Below are 27,120 nucleotides of genomic sequence, written 5' to 3'. Positions count from 1 at the left end.
TCCAAGTCCAGTTCTAATTCCACTTGGGAATGGAAAGAGCAGAGTAGGTGTTGTGGTTTAAGCCAAGCCGTAAACCAGAACCACTCAGACACTCACTCACTCCCCCTCCTTTCTTCCCCCCACTCCTGGAGGGATGGGGAGGAGAACCAAAAGAATGTAACTCACAGAGGTTGAAATGAGAACAGTCCAGTAACTAAGGTATAACACAAAACCACTACTGCTACCACCAATAATAATAATGATAAGGGAAATAACAAGGGAAGAGAATACAACTACTCACCACCCACCGACCGATACCCAGCGTGACCCGAGCAGTGATCTAACCCTTTTGGGTAACTGCCCCCAGTTTATATAGTGGCCATGACGTGCTGTGATATGGAATACCTCTTTGGTTAGTTTGGGTCAGGTGTCCTGTCTCTGCTTCCTCCCGGCTTCCCCTCCTCCCTGGTAGAGCATGAGTCCTTGGTCAGAGTAAACATTACTGAGCAGCAACTAAAAACATTGGTGTTATCAGCGCTGTTCCCAGGCTGAAAGTCAAAACCACAGCACTGCACCAGCTACTGAGAAGGAGAAAAATGACTGCTACTGCAGACTAACAGTAGGTTAAGGAGGTTAGCTGTCATCCCTTCACTGCAACTGTGTGCCCTGCTAGGTAGAGGCATTGCACTTCTACTGCCTCTCTCCTTTCTTGAAGGAAAATCCTTCCTATAAAGAAGATAAGATTCAAGTTCATTCACGTGCAATGCTTCTTCTTCTCTTTCTTCATCCATGATCTACCTCTTAGTTGCCAACATAAATAATACTTCAGTTAAAGTAGTGTCCTGTGGCTCCAGACTGGGGGAGCTTCAATGCATAGGGTGCTGAGCAAACATGTATAGAGGCATAATCCTGTCAAATGTTATCCAGTCATATAATCTGTGCTATATTACTCCCTCTAGAGAACACACTCAGATCAGCAAATGCTTGGCCTCCTTCTGTATGCGACACTCAGTGTCACTGAGTGACATCTCGCAGATGACACTTTATTGGTAGAGTAGGTGCTGGCGGCAAGGACTATATTTATAAAGCAGAGGTCCAAAAATGGCTTTGCAATGCTCTGCGGTTAACAGGTCTCAGTCATTTCCAGATCAGATTTGACCCTTTCACAAGACCTTTCTTCCTTTCCTCCATTGCTCACAAACTCTTACCAGAATGGGGAAGCCATAGGGTGCTTCCCCAGATCACAGCAGAAAAAGCCACAAAACAGGGGACACGAAATCTGTATCATTCATATGAAAGATGTGCATGTGAGAGGAGTTGCCAGAGCCATACATTACAGTGCATATTTTCTTTCCAGAAAAGAAATCAAATACCTTTTCAGGTTAGCACTACAGTAGCTTCTACTTGTCATAGCCCCAAAGTTATGGTAGACAGGGGCAGATGAACACATCACCATGAACTAAGTAACAGTGTGCATTTTTAGCATGCCACCTACTCTGTGGTAACTCTGCCTTTATGTATCCAGTCCTGAGGAAAGCATGAGATGCTCTGCTACTGCACTGGCATGACTAAGAGCCTATGTATGGTGCTCACTGGATGATAACTGGACTATCCTGGGGTCACTTGTCTGTCTGCCCTTGTCCTGTCACACTTTTACTCATAAGACTCCTAAGCTGTTGAAGCAGTTTGCCACCCTGGGGAACAGGATGTTTCTGAGAGCCAGAGGGTAACTTATGGTTGTACAGATGATATCCAACTACTGATGCACCATCTGCAATGTTTGGAAACTGACAGCTGACCTTAAAACTGCATGTCTGTCTGAAGGTCTTTCCAACTACAAAGATCCAGCACCATGTTCAGAGGCTAAGTGTGGGTTTAGAGAGAGAAGGCAGGAAAGCAGTTTAGGCATTTTATTTTGTGCCCAGGATGTAAGTTTGAATGTTTTCTGGAGGTAGCCTCCATTGACCCACCTGTGGATATGTGCTGGGTGCAAGAAAAGGTGATGAGATGCTGTTCTGCTGGCGACAAAAACTGGTGGTCTTTGCTCAAACTAACTTGAAAACCATTGCCAGACCTCAGCTTGTAATGTACTATTAAATTACACTTCCCACACGCTGCTTAGAGTAATCCAAGTCTGAGTCTGGTCCATAGTAAATATGAGAGAACAAACCTTAAATTTAAGGCATCTGGAAACCAATTTGTTTACTCCTTGGAAATTAAACAAGTGGGTTTTTTTTAATAAATGTACGTTAAGGAATTATATATAGTGACTGGAGGATAAGTCAGCATCAACAAAGTAATTTACTCCTCTGGGTGACAAGCAAAAAGGAAAACACCCCTATGTTTCATTTTGTTTCTATTTTTCACCTCCATTTACATCTGTAGGCATGTAAATTATTTGAATAATCTCACTGAAATCAGGAGGACAACATGAGCTTGCAGGGAGGTATGTGATGGTGGGCTTTACCAAATCAGCTTTCAACACCAGATGCTGAAAGACAGTGTTGGTAGTTGTGGGCAGCTGACCTGAAGAAGTTGAGCTTAGCAGTGAATGGAGTTCCCAGGCTTTGCAGGTCAGGTTCATTTCCTCTCCAAAGCACAAACTGTTTTAAAAGAAACTGAGACCAACAGCTTTCCCCAAGTCTCAAAAACAGAGACATTTGCAGCAGGTGAGGTGCAGCATGTATTCCTTATTCCAGGCTGCTCTTCCAGGGAATCAGGGGGACGGATGGGGATGGATGGTGGATCAACAGCAATTAAAAGGTGGGCACAGAGGCAATAGCACCATGGCTGAGGTTTAAATTCAAAGCAACAAGGCATCCATCAGAACAATTGCAATTGTCAACGGAGGTGAAATGTAACCAGTGGTTTGCAAATGCAGTCTAGATCCTTAAAACAGAATCAAAAAATGCCACACACAAGCAAATGACTCAGCTTTGTTTGCTACCTGGCCTATGAGCCAGCTCTATAATGTTGATATAAGCCACACGGCTCAGGCAAGATCCCCTGGATGGGTTTGATCAAGCACCCATGCATCTTTATGAAAGTGAGTCAACTGGACACAGATGTTTTCATTGTTTGGTGCTGTAGAAGTCTCTACTCTCCCTCCTCTTTCTGCTTCCTGCAATCTTCAGTTACATTTTTAATACCTTTTTTCATCTAATTTTATTTGTGTGTATTAAAGGAAGCCTGCTGTAGGCTCTGGGGGAAGAAGAAAGAGAGGAAATGCCAACACATCAGTCCACAAATAGCCAAGCCGCTTACAAACTTGCCTGTAAAAATACTCCTCCCACAAAACTTTCCTCCTCAGTGGAAATCCCAGGCTCAGCCACTTAAGTCCTTCCCAAAAGCCATGCATTTTGCACTGTATTCTGCTTGTGTTAACAAATTCAAGTTTCTCCAGGCCAAGAAATGGCAGAAAGAAAACTTTAAAGCCCTTTGGAGAAATTGCCCTTCTTGGAGAGCTCTTACTGTTAAGGAAGGGGAACTCACTCTAGAGGTACTTGAGTTATATTCTGTTGCAGCAGGCAAACCTGGCATAGAGTCCAGTGAAAACAGTCCCAGTGGGACAATTTTTTTTTCTAATTATTTAAGAGAAAAAGTGCCCCCCTTCCCTTGCAATTTTTCTTCAGGTTCCTCTACAGGACTACCCAGGCAAGCACCACCAACCTACCTGCAGTCTTCTTCCTGGGTTAGAAGTCAAGTACGCTTGCCCAAGCTGGTTGCTGCTGACACACCCAATATACCTGAGATACTGAATCACCCCTAAAGATTCTGCTTTAGTGCTCTTTTGGCAGCTAATCCCCCATAGTAATTTGTGCAGATCCACCAGTGCTATCTCCTCTCACATAATATAGCATTAAGGATAACAAGTCACTCACTTTTTTTCATCCAAATGCCTCCTTACTCCTCACTCTGCCATTATTTGTATCACCAAAAGAAGGAAATGAAGGATCACCCTATTGTTTCACTGTCCTACATCATGATTCCACCTCTGTCTTTTCTTAACATGTCTTCTCAAGTCTAAAATGAGAAAGCTTTGAATTTCTCAGAGAGTAAAAGACATTCCCCAAAACAACACTGCAGTACCTTTGGACGGCCCAACTACTCAAAACAGTGAATACCCTGAACACTGAGTGCTTTGCAGACCTGGCATGTTTGTAGTCCCAGAGCTGTGGCACCCAACATCACTAGTCACTTTGCAAGAGATACATCACTAGGAGTGATACCCGTGTATCTTCCCTTTCCAGTATACAAGCTCCCTCCTTGTGCAAATCGTTGTTACAGTAGCTGCTGATCTGTATGTGTGAACAAAGCATAATTTATTAATTTGGATTCTGCATGTTTTAAGGCAGATCTGCATGGATGTCCAGGAATACAGGGTGCTATGATGGGTTATATCTGGTGTATTTTCTTACTGTAAGTTATGAACATGCAAGAGCTGCTCCTAGACAGCAAAAATACAAAGACTGCTTATTCACATTTTTTTCGCAGTTGCTGAAAAAAGAGAAATCTGGGAGGTAGAAGAAGCTGTGTTCTCTAAGTTGCTCAGACAATGCTCATCTGTAAGATCTAAAGTGCAGGAGAGATGTGGAAAACACAGCAAGAAGGAGGTCTCTAGAGAAAGACAGGCCTAGGCAGAACATCAGGCTTCAGACGTGAAGAATAGAATCATAAAATCACAGAATTATAGAATGGTTAGGGCTGGAAAGGACCTTAAGATCACCTTGTTCCAGCCCCCTGCCATGGGCAGGGACACCTCACCCTAGACCATGTCACCCAAGGCTCTGTCCAACCTGGCCTTGAACTCAGCCAGAGATGGAAAAGGTTTGTCCCAAGGTCTGGCAGGAATGATGCGGTTTATCACCACTCAGTAGGCAACTAACACTGGATGGATTAAGAAAACACCCATGTGTGACAATTAGTTAAAGAGCTCTTTTGTTAAGAAATAAAATTACAATGAAGAGTCATGTGTGACCTATTCCCACAGCTAGCTCTAACCTGCTCCACATGCCACCCCTCATGTCTGATACTGGGGTCAAAATATTGTCACAGCCCTGTACACAGGAAAGTTACACATAGCTCTGACTCAAGCTGTTACCTCGCTGGAAACTGGTGAGAAGAGACCCCTGAGTGCTCAGGGAGCTTTTTGTGAGTCTACATTAAGCTTCAAGGTTACAAGTGAACCAGAAATCTTGCAAGCCATTTTTTATTTTGCAGCATCAGTGTCACACGTGAAATATCCTATTCTCTCTTCTGTTTTGGGGTCCCTTTTTATTTCCTCTTTTAAATACAACAAATATAATTATCATTTTATTCCTTCTTCTCAAAGGAACTTGGTTGATAGAGAAATTAAATAATTTACAAAATTGTGTTTTTTTTCTCATTCATCCTGGTTTAGGTGTAAAGATCATGCCGCCTTCTTCTCAGGTACCTCCTTTCGCATGCAATAAATGAACAAACAGAAAACCTACCTGTTACCTCTCTCCCCTTTGAATTTCTCTGTAATTTAGAAAGGACAAATAATGACCTACTGCAAAAGCAGGAAGTAAAAATGGCAAAAGCAAAATATTTCTCCTCTAAACATGTTGGGTTTTTACTATATGTGTCTTGGCAGCCCAACCCTCTGAAAACACCCGCCTGAATTCTCTGCATTCAACAAAGCAGCCGAAGGATAAACCCTCCAGTAAAGCCTATGTGACTGAAGATACAGGAGTCTGCTGTGAGTAAAAACATTTTAAATATGATTGCTATACCTGTTAGTAACCAAAGAGCCCTTTTGGAGCAAATAATTTCCTTGGAAACATCTGAATCCAATCATCTAAGCCTGGGAGCCCACATCTATGTAATACCACTGCTCTTGTCTCCACATTGTCTGTCCCCTGCCTCAAAAGAAAGAGTTTACCCTGTCCATCTATCATTTAAATGGTAATGAGCTAAATGAATTCCACCTCACTTCTGAGCTTCAGAGTAAGCCTGGGTTTATTTATTCATTTAAAGCCACTAGAACAATTCTGACGTTGTTGAGCATGTCCCAGATTTATAGAAAATAAAACTGTACTAATCTAGTGCATTTGTTAGCTTTTCTGTCAGATGCCTCCATGAGTATCCAGAGATGTGAGTTTGCCTTGCAGTTCTGTTCTGACTGGAACGGCATCTCCTGAAATGTAAATGTTATCTTAAGGTCATATGCTGATGAAAAACAATTGCCAAACTCTCATTTCTTGGTCATTTGACAAAGCAGCTGCTGTGCAGTTATGTGGCACAAAGAAAGCTATTAAAGATGGATGAATTACATGTTTGATTTGGCATATATTATACTTCTTCTAAAGAGAAAAATTAAGGTAGACGATTATTTTTCTTGATTTAACTGAATAAATGAGACTTCTCACAAACTTATATATACAGGAATGATATTTCTAAATGAAATTGTTCGTCTACACCTTATGTAGTCCTCCAAGTGCTTTTCTGAATGCATTTTAAAGGGACAAAACAAATATCCTAATGTCTGATATAATTAATTTGTGGCATCATAGATTGGTATTGAGAAAAATTCCTGATTAGGAGGAGAATACAGAGATTGGACAATTGTACATGTCATGACATTAAGTTCTATAGTTGATGTACGTTAATGAAAAAAAAGGTTACAAGGTTTAGGTCATCAGCAGCTGTCGTCAGCTGGTATGGTACCACATCAGTGCCTCCAAGGTCTATGAAGATTATTTTTTACTATTTGTAGGATATCTAGAATTGGCCAACGCCAGAAATACAATGCTGGAGGCTTCTGCTGCTGCTTTGGCAAACCAACACAAATGCTTACTTACACAAGTGGAAAACATGCAGTGCATAGTCAAGACAGACAGTAATACAACAAGTTTTAGGAGCTGGTGCTGTCATAGCCAGTCATTCAAGGCTTTTTTAGGTGTGAGGAAGTGCTGTCAGGGAAACCATGCTGCAGGGATGTTAGTTTGGGGTTAACACGAAGCTCTGTGTCCAGGAAGAGATGGAATGTTGGAGTTGTAGCAGGATTTGGTCTCCACATTTGAGCTGTGAGAAGTCAGTCCCTGGGAGCAAGATGCCTGGTGATGGGTGGAGAAGGAAGCGTTTCGTGTTTCCCTGCATTTTGTTTGACCTTCATCTTGCAAGAAGAAAGGTCGAATTATTTTTTAAGAAAAGTATCAGTAGTGTTTCCTCTCACTAAAAATTGCTCTAGCTCATGAATACTTTTGGAACTTTGCAACAGAGTATTAAAAAAAAAAAACAAAACACCTAGTTTGAGATTTCTGGGGCCTTTTCTGTTTTTTCCCCTCCTTTGGAGTTACAGAGAGGTTGCAAGTGAGGAAGATAATGCAGCATTTAAGGATAAGACTTTACTTATGCAGTACATCCAGCAGTCATTTATGCATTAACCCTTGCACAGCCAGAGAGGTAGAAAGTTGCACCAGCGAGAAACAATTATGAGTAATAACAAAGCACTCACTTGCAAATAAGAAATCTAATTCAGAAAGAACAGGATTCATCAATGTTCAAGCAGTGAAAGATATGTCTCTCTAAAACTTTATCTTGTAGGCTGGCAAAGGATATCCCTCTCCTGCTTACTGACAACTTTGACAGAACACAGCTCAAAATTTAGTTTCTAGATCAAGATCTGGGATCCAAAAATCCTTCTATATATATTTTAGAGGGGGGAAATTTGAGCATGAAACATCTTATGTTTAGTGATTGCACCACACATTTCAGGGGTGTCTGGTCCAGGCAGTCAGATGTGGATAGGAGGGATTTCCCTACTTTGGGAAACAAGACACTTTTTCTGCTAGGGATTATGTAGGACCTCATTATATTTCAAGGAAATCTGCCCTGTTTTACTGCAACTGCCATTAGTTTACTATGATACCTCAGGAAAAGCAACACACCTTTCTGAATGCCTTAGTTCGTTAACAAAGGAGAGCTCACCTTCCTTGTAAATCATTTATTGGTTATTTATTAATAACTTGCATCTGCTGCTGTCAGCCTAGACAGATGACCTGCCCCAGTCTTCATGGGATGGGAACAGTCTTACTCAGAATTGCCTGTGCGCGCTGCATGGTGCTCTTTATCTCAGTAGACACCTCTACCACAATGAGAACACACTGCACTTTGTGTGTCTTACAAAATTCAATTCACATACTGAGGCTTCCTGCTCTTGCAATTTACTTCTTTGAACTATCTAAGACATCTCCCCATGACACATAATTCTTGTGAAACTTATTAGCTCCCTTTAATATAAGTAAATAAATAAATAAGCAGGCTGGAATTCATTCATTACTGAAATCGAGTAATGGCCCAACAGAAATTTCAACAATAAAACATCCATGTCTTGAAACATCAATACTTGCAATAAACCATGGGATGAGAGAAGGAATGGTGAAATAGCTTCTTCCACTCATGAAATACCATATCCTCATGACAAAAACACAGAAAGACACAAACTGAGCTAAAAGGGAATTACCAGTGCTGCAAGTTTCCTGCACAATACCTTGTCTTGCTTAATGTCATTCCTCTTTGGCCAAAGCACATTCATTCCCCAGAGCTCTAAGGATGGAAATAGCAGGTCATAAGAGGAGCCCAGTAATGCAGGACAGCTTGTGTGCTGTGTACAAAGGCTTTATGCCACCCTCATGGTTTCAAAAGATCTATTTTACATCCACCAGACATGTAGGTGTAAAAAAAGAATTAACATGGTATTCCTTGTCCTAGCTGCTTGGACTTAATTGTTCTGTCCCTCCAGCATTCACTCTCTGGTTTTATTTCCATTGCTATGTAGGGCTTTGCTCTCAGCATCACAAAGATGAAGGGATTTTAAAGCCAAAGGATCATCTTGCTTACATCCCTTATGTCACAGGTTATGAAGTTTTGCCTCACTGCCCCCAAGACTGGTCCAAGGAATGGGCGTTCACTGAAAACTCTTTTCCAGAAAGACACCCAGTCTTGATTTTCAGGAAGGACAAAATGGAGAACCCACCACTTTCCTTAGCTTGTAATCCTCCTCAGCAAAAGCTTAAACTCACTCTAAATTACACTGGCTCCTCTCATGCCTTCTTATGTCTGATTAAAGAGCCTTTTTCCAGATGGTTCATCTCTCCACACAAGTTTTCTCCACTAGTTAAATTACCACCCCATCCTCTCACTGCCCAAGTAAGCAGGATGAGTTTGAAAAGTCTCTCTTTCTCAAGAATTTTCTCCTGCCTTTGTCTGGCTCTTTTCTGAGATTTCTCCTTTTGTTTTCTTTTTATATTATTCAAAGAAAGCAAACTGGGATGCATGCAGCATTACCATTTCACTCACCCTGATTTTGTATGCAGGTGCAGGGCTGCAATCAGATTCTATTGAAGTGGGAATATGCATATAAGAAAGAACCCTGACTTTTAACATTAAAGGCCCTGGAGTTACAGTATATGGAGTGTTTATACAATACATATAGCATATATGATAGAGATAGATACATGTAGGTTTAGCTGTATCTGTCTCTGGAGCCATGCAAGTAGTTATTCTGTAGGTTCAGCTGCCTAATGAAAAAAGGAAAAGTGGAAAGAAGACAGAAGAGGCAGTGAAACATTCTCAGAAACAAGAAATTAATCAGGGTCTTGCATAAGCCGGGACAGTGCAGTAAGCATAGCCACTAATAATAGGTTTGATAGATTTGCTTGCCTTATCGAGATCTAATTTAACGTTCAGAGCTTAGTGGAGACCTCCTGCCCTGAACTGAGGGTCACACAGAGATACTTGTCTGCTTCAAGGTCTTCACTGAATATTTGGTTTCTGGATCACAGGTATTTAGGTAAAATTCATTTCCAAGCAGGCTAGGCTCCTTAGCATTACTTACAGAATGGACTTTTATTCTTTGTAAATTGTCACATCTGTAAATTGTGATACTCCTAAGCAGTATTACTCATACTCATTTAGGAATTCATCATGTCATACTTATATCACACTCCTTGTCCACGGGCTATATCATTTAGCTAAGATTTTCATTAAAATACTTCCAAACGTATTGCTATGAAGGCATATCCTCTTTGGGTTGAGCTCCTCAGTTGTCATTTCCCAGGTCTTATCCAGAGAACAACAAGCTTTACATGACACCCCCCAGATGGTGGGGGTCTGAAAGCTACCCCTGGGACCAAGGTCACCTCCTTCCTGCCATTCACAGCAGTCATTTCTCTCAATTCAGGGATCTCTACATGTCCTAGGACAACCAGGAATGCTGAATGCCTCAACGTGGCATGGAGTTCAGGTTGTGTTACTCACCCATTGTGACCTCTCCCATATAAACATCCCTCATATTCCTTGCCTGTAGGAAGGTTGACCCTTTTCTACATATGAAATTTCATAACTATGTGATAGAAACATAGTTTGTATTCTGTGTCCCTGCACAGACTGCATTGCATTTGGCTGGTTTAAAACATGTTTTGCCTGAATAAACCAAGCTTCACCAGTGATCTAACCTGCAGTGTCCCTGCAGTTATTTATGCTTCTACCAATCTTCATCAGCTGCAAATTCTATCTGCAGTGACTTTATATCTAATTCTGGATTACTGATGAAAACATTCAGCAGCCCCAAGCGTAGGTCTGATTTTGTGGAGACACTGCTTAAAATGCCCATTGTTGATCATGATTTATCTGAATTGTTGGATCTGTCATTTATCCTTTTGTCAGCTGATATCATCCTGTGTGGCTTCTTTTTTATTTTTTTTCCCTTGCCTTCCCTTGTCTTTTCCTTTGAAAACTAAAACTGTGATATTCAGCAATGTTCTTACTACCTCAGCTTCCGCGTAGTTCTGTTAAGAGTAGTGGGTTCTTATCCATGGGAAAGCATGTGATTATGTTGAACTGCAATGTAATTTGAAAGGTAGAGGTCATTTCATACGTTCTGACATAAATACAATCCATGAGAATAAAATGTAAATACATATACACATAAGCTAGTTCATAAAAGATTGTTGGTTACAAGTTTTGGATATACATCACAGATAGGCTTGGGGGTTATGTATTTTTTACTACTGTTCTTAAATAAATGGACTGGTTCTGTCTACGTGTTATGCTTTAGCAGTGTGGTGTTAAACGCATCTAAAATGTTTCAGTCAAGTAAAAAGATTTAACTTTGTCCAAAAAAAACCCAACCCACAAAACTGTAGAAACAGCCAAGCATTGTAGCCATTCCCCAAATAGGGTGTTAGGATTTAGCTATAAATCTCATCTGTTTAATATGGTCTGATTTATGCAGTATGTCATGGTGGTTAATGTTTAGTGAGCTGAAACAAGAATGGAAGAAAATGATAATGGAAAAGCTTGGTTTTAAAAACAGCTCTACATAGACGGCTATAAGGGGGATGACTGGACTCACAGTGTGTATCGCACATATATTGGCTAAGCTGGGCTTTGAAAGCCTTTCAGCTGAGATAAGCATGATCATTTGAGCAGGGCTTTTTAGCTCAAAACACTCCTAATGTTGGGCTATTGGCATGAGGTGGTGACAGCTGCAGAAGACAGAGGGGAGGAAAGACATAGCACTGTGTCTGGTTTATAGAGAACAGCAGCACAGGAGAGACAGTATTGCTAAAATTAGTCTTGTGTGATTTGGAGAGGGGGGTCATGACAGGATGGTCCAGTTCAGACCACGAGTCCGCAGCACTGGCACCCCCTCCCTCTCTCTGTAGGCTCTTACCTGCTGCCTTTGTGAAGTTTTTTGCCCTGTACACTTTTCAGAGCAAGTCCAGCCAGGGTCATGCCTCCACCATTCCAAGACACCAGCTTTGGGCCCTGACAGCCCAACAGTTAAGTCAATACGGTGATAAGTACAGACTAATAAACCCTAACGCACTCATTAGCCAAGACACAGATATTCCTTCTGGAGCTAGTTTGGTCTTCTCTGTACTGACCTCCAAATGGCCTGTACATACACAGATTATAGAAAACAGTGCATCAGGTTTTGCTTGGTCATAAAGGCTCTAAGAGCATTCGGCCTTACTAGTCCTTCTGTAGGAAGCCTTTTCTCTACTCTGTAGAAGTAATAGTGTTGTGTAGATAGCTCCAAGGGCTTGGTCAGTGGGGAGAACCCAAACCACCTTCTCTGTATAAAACATAGAGATCAAGATGTGACCCAAATGGTGATAAATTTGACTGCAAACCAATTAGGGGTAATTCTCCTAAGCTTTCATGGGCGAATGTGTCTCCACATCAACCACTCCTCACTTGCCTGTGAATGATCCAGCATTCATGTGCAGTGACCAAAGAGTAATCTGTACCCAAATACTGCCTTGAGCTTTGCCACTGGCTTCATGGGGCCCTCCAGGAGGCGCTATGGTGGAAAAAGGGCTGAATGGCAATAATGGGACCAATCTCATCATGCAGCTTGAGGACTGGGTTTGAACTGGCATGAACTCCAGCAAGCTCTTAGATTCATGAGCTGAAAGAGACTGAAAAACAGTCTTGTGAACCCAATGCATAAAACTTAAGGAGAAACAACAGATGTGAAATCCCATTTTAAGTTACTATCAGAGCAAACTGGCTGCCAAAGAAATAACATTCTTATACCCAAATGCCACCTCCATGCAAAGGTTAATCTAGAGATTCTTTGCTGAAGGGAGGACCTTGGGAGAAAACACCTGAGAAAGAGGAAGAATCACTTTCTCTTACTCTATCTTTTGCCCTGGCACTTATGTGCTAAATTTCCTCCAAGCACAGCAGAATTGGTTTCAAATCTCTAGAGAAAAGAGATTATTTTTAACAGCTAGTGCCGGCTCATCACAGCCCATTCAAATGCGTTTTTCATCTGACACCTCTAACACCTAATAGAGAGGTAGTTGATTTCGAATAATAACCTTAATTAATGGTCTAATAAAGAGCTGATGTGCTAAACCTGAAATAACACTTCACGACCTGACTTTTTCTAGGTAAAAGCTACAGGCATCTGGGCTTTTATTTTTAACAAACCTTGTGACCCTCTTGACATGGTACAAGTGTGAACTGGTTTCCCTTCTCTGGTTTGTTGTGAGGCCTTCTTCCATTTTTAAATTGCCTGGAGAGCTGTAATTAAAAAGCACCCCAGCCAGTGGTGAAGTCACAGATCTCAGGTCCCCTTTCTACGTTCCCTTCCTTATTCCTTCTGACAGCACCTGACTATGTCAAAAGCCAAGTTTTAGCTACGCAATTTTCCTTCCCCTTGAATATGTCAGTGCAAGAACAGCTTTGCTTTTATAAAGACGTGCAGTTTAGTCTTCAAGCCATTGATGAATATTACCATCATCTCAGCTGTGGCATTCTGCCTTCAAGCCAGCAGCCACATGCTGGACAGGCCATTAGCCTGTCATATGTTCCTTGATTTTCTGGACTCACACTCTCAAGGGAACCCATTAGCATTTAGACTTTCAGACAGTTTTCTCCTCCCCTGTTAATAATTATCCAGGGGCAGGATAATTAAAATAGGTTCTGAGGCTATGAAGGACCTCTGTCTGCTTTCTCTACTTGCAGAGCCAAATAAGGACTTTAATGTAGATTTGGAGACAGCTCCTGAAGGCTTTTTAGACCTTTGTCATGTTCTTGTCGTCATTAAGCATGATCTAATCCTCCTTTTCATTTCATTAACCTGAGCAGGAGCAAATTTTGAAATATGACTGCAAGACAGTAAAATCCCCCTTGACACCTGAGAAAGTTCCATCAATATAAAATGGATAATTTTACAGAATGGACAAGAACTTAGGAATTAGGGACTGGTTAGCATAGATTTCCTACATGACTATATCCAAATCACCAAGTTTCTGTATTTTGATCTTATCACAAAAAATTTAAAGATCATTTTCATCCAACCATCAATTAGTAAGATTTCCAGAAGGGATGTGGCCTCTTCCCAGTTCATTCATCTTTGGCTGCAAACAGCCAAAAACAGCACCAAGAAAACCAGCTCTATAACCTAGCCCTGTTGGCTGTTCAAGGCGGGAAAGCATGCAGGTTAATGAGCTGTGTGAGAAGTATTTCAACAGGACTCACTGATAGCTTGAGAGCCATCACAGCACTATTCATCATTGCATGGTGTTCATCATTGCCTGCAGCAATCTCCGCTGATGCCCTTTTGATATCCCTGCAAAATAATACTAGTAGTCAGTTTTGCTAGTACATGATCCTTGCTGCACAAGTGGTAGGGGAAGTCTCGTAACATTTTAGGAAGTGCTTATTTAAATGTATGCTTCAAGATCGTCACAGTCTGTCCTCTTCTAAATCTTGCTCTGGGTTTGTTTTCAAAATTGCACCATCACCTGGGATCTGCAGTGGGAGAAAGGGGCATGTAGAGTGTTCTGTGCATAGCCTGGCCCCTGGGTTGGAAGTCTTTGGCCTGTCTCTCCTAACAGATGGTATTCAATTTGCCTTAAATAATTAAAAAAAAAAAAAAGCAGATGAAGCAATGGGAAACAAATATGTCTCCTATTTTTCAAAACTTGATTTTTTTTAACTAAACTGTATATTATTCATATGCTATATATTTTATTACTGTTACTTTCAAAGCTGTGGGAAATCACAAATCATTCCTCGACCACAGTGTCTTTATTATGCATACATAAATCATGCATGGAAGGGCCCTGACAGTTGACGATGTAAACTCTCAGGAAGCAAAGCCCCTAAGTCATGTAAAAAATGTATGTCACAGACAAAAAAGTATGTCATCTCTATTTCCTTCTTACAGATATTCTTGTCTTGTCATTACAGAAGAAGATTTTTTTTCACCCTTTATTTCCTATTTAAATGTAGTTAGCACAGAGGTAATTTGCAGTGGTATTTCAATGACACAAGTGGAGTACACTTCCTATCTGCCTGCATCTTCAAGGATGAGCATGTTGTAATTATACTGTTCCAGTTTCATTAACAGCTCTGCTGTGCTCAATGTGGTTCATAAGTATTCTGGTGAAACGCAGGACAAAGTTCATTGAATTGTCAGGAGGATTTGAGTGATATAGGACTCATACAAATTGCATTAGAATTGGTTTGTTTTGAAGCCATATATTGTAAGCAGAGAGTTGATTAGATATTTTTTAAGCAGAAAAACCCTAAAAGCCCAGGATTCCTTGTTGTCCCACAATTGAAAATCAGGAGGAAAAAAAAAAAATTGCAGTTGAATTTGCAGTTGGAGTTTTCGGTTTCTCAATCAAAGGTGTTTTAATTTGCTTGATTCTTTGCTGAGGGAGCAGTTTAGTGAATTTTTGTCTTTAATAAAACTTTTTTCAATACAAGGTTTTGGAGAGTTCTAAGTATCAAAATGTGGCAGACTAAAGTCAATCTTTTGGTCAGAAAGATTCTCCTCTGCTGCAGTCTCAGGAGACACCCCCTGTAATCCTGCTCTGGGTCTGGGACAGCAACACAAGATGCAGCAAGCATCTAACTGCTACTTACCTTTGTTGCTATGTTTACTGAAGTTGTACAAATCAGCCTAGATGTTGTCCTGCATGTTGTCACTGCCTGGTGAAAAGGTACCTCCTAACTGACTGTGGAAAAACATGCACTTTTTCCTGAAGCAGCACATCTGCTTTGAGCTCATCTTGCGCACCCTCCTCAACTCACATCCAGATTTACTGCTGTGTGATGTCTATCATTTACTGAGCAACTAAGACTCACATACTCTAGCTGCAGTGTAAGACAGGCATGTACATATACACCATGAGAGAAAAAGCTCATCCTTTCTCCTTCCTCCCCACTCAACCACTGTCCTGGGTTCAGCAGTAGCAGTCATGTTTTTCCTTTGTGTTAGCTGGTGCAGTGCTGTGTTTTGACTTCCAGTCTGGGAACAGTGCTGGTGAAGCTGATGTTTTCGGTTGTTGCTGAGTGATGTTTACCCTGACCAAGGACTTTGTGAGGCTCATGCTCTGCCAGGGAGGAGGGGAAGCTGTGGGGAAGCGGAGATGGGGCGTCTGACCTGGACTGGCCAGGGAGGTATTCCATACCACAGCACGTCATGCCCAGGGTGGGGGGTAACTGGGAGTTACCCGGAAGGACAGGGGCTTCCAGGTGGGACTCGTTTCTTGGCCGGTGGTATCGTAATCTCTTCCCTTGTTATTTTCCCTTATCATTGTTGTAGTTGATAGTAGCGGTGGTGATTTGTGTTGTACATTGTTTGCTGGACTGTTCTTGTCTCAACCCGTAGGAGTTGCACTCTTTCGATCCTCCTCCCCGTTCCTCCAGGAGAGGGGAAGGGGAGAGCCCCGGGGGGTGGGGGGGAGCTTCGATTGTTGTCAGCCCGGCACCACTCACTGGGAGTGAGTGAACAAGTTGCCTGACTGGGTTTAAACCACGACAACCACTTATGACATTGCTGATGTCTCCTCCATAGTTCCTATTGATGGTGATTCATAAGAGCAAATATCAGCTAAGCTGAGCAGCTCTTGTTAGGCCACATTTGATCTCATTTCAGGCCTTTCCTTCTAAAGAAGTCCCTCCTTCTCTGCCATAGCTCAGCTCTAGACATTTTTGCTCAGAGAAACCCCACCTACAGTGCCTCAGCTCACTGGGGATTCCTCTTTTTGTCTGATTCAACATGGGTTGCCACTACAAAGATCCAAGAGTGGCAACTGAACACTGTGCTGTCTGCTTCCTGGGATAAACACATCCAGAAAGGAACAGCCAGTACATAATTCTGTCTGTGGTGGAAATTCAGAACCAGCTGAGATGTTTGTTACTGCTTTTATACTCTTGCCTATGCAAATTAGTGGGGTTCGGAGCTAAATGTAAATGTTTTAAAAGGAAACCTGAAAGTGGGATCTGTTCTATATGCTAGTTCTGCTCTCTTCCTTTGGGAAGGCACCTGTGGATACATTTTCATTAATAATTTCATCCTATCTCTTCTCTGATGTAAATTTACAAGGAAGAAGCAGGGAAAATGTGAATCAAATGTTGCAGGCTGGCTGGTAAGATAATTAGCATGTGACTCATAAGAAAGAAGAATCCCAAGAAACAAAGCTAGAAGTACAGGTATCTATTTGTTACAGTATTTTGGGGAACTTTCTGTTCACTGAAGATCAGCTGTGTTTGCATTTTGTTCTTTCCTTCACTCACTTAGTCAATCTCTCCTAGGAATGTCCTTTTTCCATGAACTTTCTAACTGATGAAGTAGCTGCAGAAGAAGGAAAGAAAAGCAAAAATAGATAAGCTGCTTATCTCTTTAGCTGACTTGAATTTGCTGCTGCGTGGAGGAGGATGCTATCAAAAACAGAAGTTTAGAAGTTTATAATGCTGGAAAAGTTTCTTGATGTGCATCACCAGTACATAATTCATGCTGCATTTATTCTGTAAGTTGCTTATAAATCACTGCTAGAGATAAGATTAATCCAGGTACATTGAAATTTGTTTTTTCAAAAGTTAATCATGGTCTTTAGCCTAAGAAAACAGGGCTTGTGTGATCATGTTTTGTGCCTGTGCAGCCATCTGTCAGTCTCCTTCAGTAACTTGTAAATCCAATGATCAACTTTGACAGAAGAGTAGAGGTCCCAGACATAAAATTCAAGTGTTTTCCATGAAAATCAGAAGCTTTTCTGTTCAGTTTTAGCTGCCAGCTGGCCTCTATGTGTGAAACTACTGGTCAATAACCAACATATGTGTTTCTAGGAGCCACAAGTGCTGCTGCTTGCTAACTGGGACTCAGAGAGAAGATCAGAGTGTCCACAAGGACAGGAACTGGGGATGTGCACAGGGGTTGCATATTCTTGGCAGCACAGAAACAGCTCAGAAAGCTGAGATCAGTCCGATGGGGTGGAAAGAAAACAACTCAAATCCATAAGAAACTCCACTCTCGTAATTCTTCAGCTCACCCAGAAACACCTTTTTGATTGAAAACCTGTGAATATTAAAGGAAAAATTCCCATCTAGTTCTGGGGGGAATTTTTGGGATCTGATCAGGGTTGGGGTGAGGTTAATGAAAACACTGACCAAGCATAAAAGAATTTTGAGAAATGCTCAGTGCTTACATAGGGATTTGGTTTATTGTACAAATAGATGGTAATTTGAAAAAGAAGGTCATCTTGGGACTTCATCAGGAAAAAAAATACTGTATCTTGAGCAGACAAAATAAATACCAGCTTACTGTCAGAGACATACTCAAATAGCAAATATTGCATTTTAATGATCCTTAATTTAAATAGTGTCTTTGATTTGGTGTCCTTCTGTATTTTCCTATGGGTTTAAAAAGAGAAGCTCTGTTTTAGAAGACAAAAGACCACTTACTGTCATTTGAATAAAGATGAGATCCAACACTAACCTATTGCCTTCCAAGAGCCACTACACTGTTTGTATGTACAGTAACACAGTATCTGCCTAAATCTTCCACTTCTGCTTGACCATTCTCAGTGTTTTTCTTGTAAAACTCTGATTTTTTTCTACTCCTGAGAACAGATCCAGCTCCTCTCATATACTGCTAGAAGCCGGCTAAATCAACCTTGCTCCTTCTGGCCATGATTCTTGAATTCTTTCCTACACTACTTTACAGACCAGTGGTTAAAGCAGCTTCCTGAGAGGCCAGAAACAGGGATTTGACTCATGGAGGACTCATTTCCTTCACGGAGGAAAAGGGTTGGGTGTGGATATTCCCTCTGTGCAGAAGTGCTGCTATTATGAGCGAGGGGGTCTCCTTTCTGGTGTTTTAAAGAATGGCAAAAGTCAAAACCCTCAGCTCTGAAGGTAATCTGAGAAAACCCATTGGCTCAGGGGAAAAAAACAAGTCATTGTTGATTTCTGGAGATTTATTGGGAGTGAGAAAAAACTTCAGGCATCTGGAAAAATTAAGCATAAAAACCTGAGGTGCCCTTGAAATGTAACTGCCTGTGGAGCTAAATAACAGCTGAATGAGCACCATGATTTTGGATTTGGTCACTTAAAAATCACACTTGAAGCACCTCCAATATTTCCTAAGCTCTGGCCTTTCTGCTCTGTGACAGCAGAGGTAGCTACAGCCCATCTGGTGTGCACCAACCATCTGTACTAGAGCAGCACACAGGAGCTCCTGGGCTGTAAATCCTTATGCTCCTGGGCTTGCTGTACTCTACCTTCATTGTGCAATAGCATTTTCAAAGGAGATAAGTTGAGTTCCCACACATCTTCCCAGATTTCATTCTGCTCCATAGCTGCCTTTTTCCTGTTTATAGACTGGTTTTAGGCAGGAAGTGTTCATTGCTTTGCTATGATCCTTAGAGTTTATGGTTGGAAGACAGCAATAGGATCCCCTAAGTCTGACTAACTGCACAGTGGAGACCATGCATTTCACCCCATGATTCTTGCACCTAGCTCCATAAATCAGTGTTATGAATCTGTGGATCATTTGTCACATGGGCAAGGTGTCAGGGTGATAGTGTTGGCTATTGAAAATCCCTACGCACATACTCAGTGATACACCATGGTGGATAAAGCTCACTACCAACCCGACCCACAGTCCTAGTTATCTCAAATACTAGGATTTGGTTGCTGTCAATCTGATATGTTGTTAAAAAGAAAGAAGGTTTTGTCACCCTTTATTAGTCACCTGAGTCATAAATTTCTCATCTAGACTTTATTTTATTTTTTACGTTTTTTTTGCCATTTATGTCATGCTGCAGGCTACTGCCTGTGCAATGTCAGGCTCTAAACTAGAATCAGTATTGCTTTTTTCATGCCAACTTCACTCTGCTTCAAATTTACTATATGGAAATTTTGAAAATATTAGGATACCTTAAACTATGATTGGGGTACCTTAAACTACAACCTTTTGAGACAGTTAATGCTCTCAGTCATATGCTTTCCTCTTTCTACAGTAAAAATACCCCAGTTCTCTCCTAGAGTATTTCCTTGTCTCTATGCTGAAATCCTTGTTCTCATTGCTCAGTAGAGGGACTTGACATTGGACAAGAGTAATGTTTAGAACTTGTCAGTTTAGACTCAGTGGTGTGTTATTTCGGTGATGCCCAAAGTTGGTACGGCCCAGTGAGTTTAGGTCTGCTTCCCATTATTGTAACTGGCGCATCTCAGAAGATGAAGCCTTGAACGAGGCAGGTAACTCTTTGCATGACTACACTGCAAATGAGCTGTAATTGCAGCTCATGTAAATGCACCCACTGCTTCAATTTAGCTCATTTGAGTAGCAGGAGCAAAACAAACAGTGAGCTCAGCCCTTGCTCAAAATGCCGGTGAACCCCTATGCAGTTGGTTGGTGTGGATTCAACCAGACTGTGGTGGTACCATTGTTTCCAAGGTCAAGCCAATCCCATTATTCCCAAAGAAGCCATCCCACCTTTGACCATAACGCAGACATACCTTTTGAACCCATGAGAGCTCCCTGTTTATTTTTTACAGTACTTGTATGGTTCAAAGCACACCCTTTGGGTATGAGGAAGCAGCCACTTTGCTACCAACAGCTAGAGAAGACCTTTGCTGATCCCTCAGACAGGTCTCCTATCCGTAGTTTGTATTTTTCTAGTGTATGCAAGTCCTTTGTTACTTAGAAAAGATAACTAAAACACACAAATGGAAACATACAGGTCTCATAAGTACCACCTTCATTAGACTTTCAGCCCACCCAGGATCCTGAAATCAGAAACAGAAAACAAAATTTGCCTATCCTATATGGAGCAATAGGCATCCTAGTCCCACCCTTGTGCCCTTTGCAAGAAGATATTTTTGCCTCCTCTGCAGGCTCTATGCTATTCCATAGATCCTGTACCATGGGAAGTGTTGCACAGTGCAGTTGCAAAATACTTTCATGCATCTACTGGGAACAGTGGCCATTGAACGAAGAAAGGGACAATTTGTTGAAATTTAGCCACTTGCGATGCACTTCAAAGAAAACATCAAAAGTACTTTGCCCCCTCACCTTCCTTCTAGCCCAGCTGTCAAGATTTGTAGGCAGCTGAGGACCCCTAACTCAGCTTTCCCTTAGAAAATGCTTCAGTTGAGGAACAAAATGAAAGTGGACTGCAAAAGAAAGACAAACTACAGTCTCAACCCAAGCTGTATACTCTCTATAAGATGGCTTCACCCAGCCTGTGGCAATGATTCCAGCTCTGCACACACACACACAAAACAAGAAATGAAAGAAAGCTGAGCTTCTGAGCTTAGCCCATGAGTGGCCCATGTCTGAAGCATGTTTTTCCTGCCCTTCTCATTTAATCACAGCCAGGTATATTGCAAAAGGAAGCAGACGAAATGCTGTGATGAAGGCTCAGCACACCATCCTCCTTACCCCTTCATTCTAATTCCGTGATGCTTTTTTCCTCCCAGAACCAAAAACCTCTCCATGGACCTCTGCACTGCACCTCCAGGCATGGTCAGCACCAAATTGTCCCTTTAGAACACTAAACTAATGAAGCAAGCCTTGGATTGGCCACATGTACCTGCTCATGGGACCACTTATAGGGCTTCTGGGGAGCTTTGCTCCCTGCAGCAAACACTGTACATCCATATTGTAAGTCAGCTAGTAGTGAGCATCCTTTTGCAAGGAGGAGCAGAATCCTGTAGGTGGGAAGTATTTCTGACAGCAAGTTTACAATGTGATACTTGCCATGTAGCCACATTCTCCCAGACCCATAACTGCTCCTCTAGTCTTCTATGCCTTTTTCCAGAGAGCATCTGTCATATCAGTGGTGTTGATAGGCCTAGCGATGAGCAGAAACAGGGATGAAGACAAGGAAAGGGCAGAAGAAAAACCAGGAGAGGATAGGTGGGGAAAAAAAAGGTCAAGAGAAAGCAGAACTACCATATACACATAAATTAAGCAGAAGGATACATGCACTGGAAAAAAAAAAAAAAAAAAGAAAAAGAAGAGGTGGCAAATACTTTGGAGGAGAAAACTGGAAAAAAAAGGATAAATTAAAAAAAAAAAAGAAGGAAAGACAAACACAGCTGGGTGTTTTTTTTTTTTATAGTTTAATACCAAAAATGTACAAACAAAGCAAAGAAAAAGCTGCTGTGTTATTTGAATACATAATGGAAGCAGCTGTTGGAAGGAGTCAGGTCTTCACCTGCAGCGATGGAGCAGCCCCGCCATGGCAATATGGCCCGCAACTCCCCAGGAGTGAATTCTGTTATAAAAATGGTACATGACATACAAAGGCTTATAAACTGGAGCAGGTGAAGTATTTTCCAAATCCAAGTTGACATTTCTGCCTAGTCACAACAGCTCAAAAAAAGGAAAGAAAAGCATTCTGGTAAAGAGTTTGCTTGCGCAGCTTGGATGGGTAGACCCTGTGTGTAACAAGTAGCCCTCTGCCTCTGAGTGTGTTTGTTTTGAATTTTGTGAAATGAGGCAAAATTGGAGGAAAGGCAGGAGGAAGTTTAGAGCTTTATACTTCCAGAAAAAAAAAAAGTGTTGTTAATTATCATTATTTTGAGTGGAAAACATTGATCTGAGTTGGATACATATGGATCTGTTTGGATGTCTTCATTCTTTGTAAATTAATTTAGGCTCTTGGGGGTAAGTATTTTTCAGCACTGATAGTACACACGCATACACATGTGCATTAGTGGATTTCAACTTTTTTTTTACACCATCTGTCACTCCTTGTATCCTGCAGAAATAGATTAGCTGGGAAAATAGATGCAGTTTTTCATGTGAAATCGGATTTCTTTACATGAGCTTTCCTCTCATAGCCAGTTTTTTTCCGTCTGGACTCTCAAACTACAATCACCATTAAAACCAGGAGAAAACTTCATAGTTTTTAGATATTCTAGTACAATATTATCTGTCTTCTCACCATCGATTTTTGACTTTTCAGTGCAAATCTCATGGCATTTATTGCAATGAATGCCAGAGAGTGCAGTATAAAGCTACCATTTCAGACTTTCAGCAAACTCAGGCAGGCGTGGTTGAACTGATGACATCTTTCTGATGGTTTGAAAATACATTTTTGTTCTGGACCACAAGAGCTACAGGACTGAGATGCTGCCAATTTAGTAAGGATTTGGAGAGTCACATGGGGTTTTCTTTGTCACATAATTAGGACAGCCCAAGCTGCAACAGGCAACGTTAAATGAGGATTGAAAGGCAGCCTGTCTTTAGACTCCCTTCCCCACAGTAAACTCATTTTAAACTGTAGAACAGAGAATTGCCCTAATGTCTTACAACCCACCCAACTCTGAACCCTGCAAAGATAAGGAGCATATAGCAAGTTAGCAACACAACTTCAAATATAAATTTGTACCCATTGCAGGCACAATTTAAATCTGTGTTAGCTGTTGGTGTCTAACACTAGCCCTGTCTCTTGGGCCTGATTTACTGGTTACTGAGTAGAACTCTTACAAAATATATGATAGTTTGCTATGCTAAGCCATTACAGCTGTATTATAGTCAATGAATCCTCAGTTTCAGTGGACCTTTCTTGGCACAAGGAGGCATACAAGGACTGCCAAAATATGGAACACCTCTGCCCTTTCTTAAAGTAAAAGCCAACATATTTGGAGGACTGGCACTTTTTTAACTAGACTCCCCAGTTGCATTATTAATTGCAATTTGTGGAATTCATTTATTGCTGGGAGATAGGAACAATAAGCTTTCTCAGGTGGTTTGAAGTATGGTATCTCTCCACAATCTGCAACTCTAAGTAAAAGCATCTCTAGAGAAGAATATAATTGTCCATCCTGTGTTTAACAAATAAACAAAATCTTAGAGAGCTTAATTCTCAGTGGTGCATGAGAACTGAAGAGGAAACTACAGCTCCTGGAGCACATTGAGGGTTTCAACCATTATTCCGGTATTTTAGTCTTGAGAGTTATTTTCCTGGGGTGAGACGATGAGCTTTGGACATTCTGACAAGGGTCCTGGAAAGGGCAAAATAAATAAATAAATAGAAGGAGAATCAAAGCAATCTAAACCTTTAATAAATGGCATTCAGGCTGATTTTCCAGCTCCACCACAGGTTTTAAGCCTTGCCACAGTTCAGATTCTAAGTCAGTATGTTTCAAACCTGCATCATAGCTGATGGCAACTACTTTGGGGGAGATCCATTAGCAAATTTTATATCCCATGCCACTGCCTCAGCTTCTCCAGTTCAAGGTTATTTCTGTTTTAGATGCTCTCTGCAGTCAGCAGTGGTTTTACTCCTAGGGTTATGTAGTAAGTACAGAGGCATCAAATGATTGCCATGCTACATGGCAGCTTGGCCATGCATTAAAATGGATTGTTAATCAAGCTCCTAACAAGACTGTTAGCCCTGTTCTCTCCAATAAGACAAACATCCGTCGAAGGAAGGCAGTATCAAATGAAGAGTGTCTCAAGCGTCAAGTCTCTGATTTCAACTGTTATATTTATTAACTGTATTCAAAAAGACAGTACTCAAGAGTGAAGTTTGGTTAAAATTTACCTGGTATCAGTTTTACGTGAAGATGATGCTCAAGATGCAGTAAAATAAGGAGCTTTAAATTGCTGATCCTCACTGAAATGTCACTTCATTTTTCCCCCAAATCTATCTCCACAGATTTTAAGGAAAACCTCAGAGGATAGGAATGTCTGTGACTACACCATGATTTTAGAATCATTGCTCCTGTCTGCAACCAGAACACAAAGAAAGACCCAAAGGTATATTGTGTCCTTAAGAATACACAGAAAAGGATCACTACAACCATGTGAGCCAATGAGGGTCAAGACCCCAAATAAGGCCCTAATGAAGTCTCCCAATTTAACTGGAATTTCAGATGCCTTAAAATTATGTTTGGTTGCTCAAGCTTAGCTATGGCCTAATTTGACTGAATGGCCCCCATACTCAAACAGGCTCCTGCCCCTGCAGCCTACCCTTTTCTAAACGAAGCCATATTTCAGGTCTGGGGCTGCTCATGAAAGGCAGCTTCAGTCTGTCTGCATTCATCAACATGGACACATCATGAGACTCTCCATGAACATTTAGGAGTACTCTCTCTTTTAGTGCCTTTTCATTTATCTTCCTTTCCTCCACTCTGTGGATAACACTTGGGCTGGACAAAGAATTAATTCTTCAGTTTGGCTGGAAAAGCAGAAAACACAAAATAAAAGTAGCAGAGCTATAAGCAAAACAAAGCTCGTCACTTTTTGTCAACAAAACAGAAAAATCCCCTAAAGATGATGCTTCAGCCAGACACTGTTTTCAGACAGCTCTACCGAAGCCCAGAGAACATGAAGCCAAACAGCATCAACATCTGTTCCTGGTCCCCTTTCTCCCAGCTTCCCATTCAGGAGTAGTCTGAATGTGGTGATCTTCTTTCCCCAGGGACCTGCAGACATTTATCTGGGGACATTTTATGTCAGATCCATTCTATCTTAGTGACAGAGAGAAGTGAAAAGCTTTCACCCTTTCAGGACAAGCTCCTCATAAACAACTATGCAGCAAAATTACATGAAAGTAAGGCAAGACTGAGGTTAAAAGTACTACAGTCTTTCCTAAATGTCCCCAGAAAGAGACCTTCTGGGGTAAATACAGCATGCAATTCCTCAGTCCTTGGCTGAAACCAGATAAATTTATTACACTCATGAAAAGGAATTTCAGCAACAGAAGAAACATCACATTACCAGTGGAGGTTGTACTCCCTTTTTAGGTTTAAGACTACAATTACATCACTAACTTCTTGATACCTTTTTGAAAATCTCCTCACTTTACACTCCTATCGTTGCCTTTTATTATTAACAAAAGTTTTCTTCACAGATACACTTTGAAATGGTGACACCTGATTGCAATAGAACAGAATCATAGAATCACAGAATCATGGAACAGTTAGGGTTGGAAAGGACCTTAAGATCAGCCAGCTCCTACCCCCCTGCCATGGGCAGGGACACCTCAGACTAAAACATGCCACCTAAATCTACGTCCAACCAGGCCCTGAACACTGCCAATGACGGAGCATTCACAAGCTCCCTGGGAAACCCATTCCAGTGCCTCATCACCCTCACAGTAAAGAACTTCCTCCTTATATACAATCTAAACTTCCCCTCTTTAAGTTTGAAACTGTTACCCCTTGTCCTGTCACTACAGTCCCTAATGAAGAGTCTCTCCCCAGCATCCTTATAGGCCCCCTTCACATACTGAAAGGCAGCTATGAGGTCTCCATGCAGCCTTCTCTTCTCCGGGCTGAACAGCCCCAACTTTTTCAGCCTATCTTCATACGGGAGGTGCTCCAGCCCCCTTATCCTCATGGCCCTCTTCTGGACTTGTTCCAACAGTTCCATGTCTTTTTATGTTGAGGACACCAGAACTGTTCACAGTATTCCAAGTGAGGTCTCACGAGAGCAGAGTAGGGAGGGCAGGATCACCTCCTTCGACCTGCTGGTCACACTCCTTTTGATGCAGCCCAGGATACAATTGGCTTTCTGGGCTGCGAGCGCACACTACTGGCTCATGTTAAGTTTCTCATTGACTAACATCCTCAAGTCATTCTCCACAAGGCTGCTCTGAATCTCTCAGTTACATCCTGGGTATGACATGCTGTGGTATGGAATACCTCTTTGGTCAGTTTGGGTCAGGTGTCCTGTCTCTGCTTCCTCCCAGCTTTCCCTCCTCCCTGGCAGAGCATGAGGCTCACAACGTCCTTGGTTAGACTAAAACATTTGAGCAGTAACTAAAAACATCAGTGTTATCAGCGCTGTTCCCAGGCCGAAAGTCAAAACACAGTGCTGCACCAGCTACTAAGAAGGAGAAAAATGACTGCTACTGCTGAACCCAGGTGATTAATATATCATATCAGTGTAGACATGCACACATCTCTAATTCCTCTTGTTTGTTCCCCATACTACAGGCATTTGTATAGAGGCATCTGAGCCGAGCTCCAAATGAAGCAGTCTCATTGGCTGGAGCAGCTGGAATATCTCTGCATTGCTCTGAGCATTTATTATAGGTGCTGGCAACTGACTGGGAGTGCAGGGATGGAATGATGACCCCCTCCCCCAACGTATCTAGTTTAAGGCTTTCTTGACTAGTCTGGCAAGCCTCCTACCAAAACTGCACAGACGAGCTTCACCAGCCTCCAGTAGACCTGGCCTCCCAAATTGAGTCCCATGTTCTAAATACCCAAACCCCTGACTATGGCACCACTGTTCTAACCATTTATTAATCTGGCAAATCCTCCTAGCCTTTTTAAAGTCCTCCCCTTTCTCCTCGAGAATTGACAAAAAGACTACCTGAGCTCCAGAGCCCCTAACCACCT

At 41.6% G+C, this 27,120-nt stretch overlaps 1 protein-coding gene across 2 annotated transcripts in view; it reads left to right on the top strand.

Moving 5' to 3' along the window:
* Nucleotides 1–27,120, top strand: part of LOC133267886 (urea transporter 2-like) — a 344,693-nt gene that overhangs the window by 206,959 nt on the left and 110,614 nt on the right. For both annotated transcript variants that reach the window (XM_061450581.1, XM_061450580.1), the window contains exon 3: nt 5,597–5,701. The gene's annotated coding sequence lies outside the window, so the exon portion shown is untranslated. The remainder of the gene's footprint in view (nt 1–5,596; nt 5,702–27,120) is intronic.

The sequence above is a fragment of the Pezoporus flaviventris genome, unplaced genomic scaffold (assembly GCF_033815535.1).
Source record: "Pezoporus flaviventris isolate CSIRO_AGI_PZ_B2104156 unplaced genomic scaffold, CSIRO_AGI_Pfla_v1 ptg000010l, whole genome shotgun sequence".
Lineage (NCBI taxonomy): Eukaryota > Metazoa > Chordata > Aves > Psittaciformes > Psittacidae > Pezoporus > Pezoporus flaviventris.
This window is presented reverse-complemented; position numbering and strand designations above follow the sequence as displayed.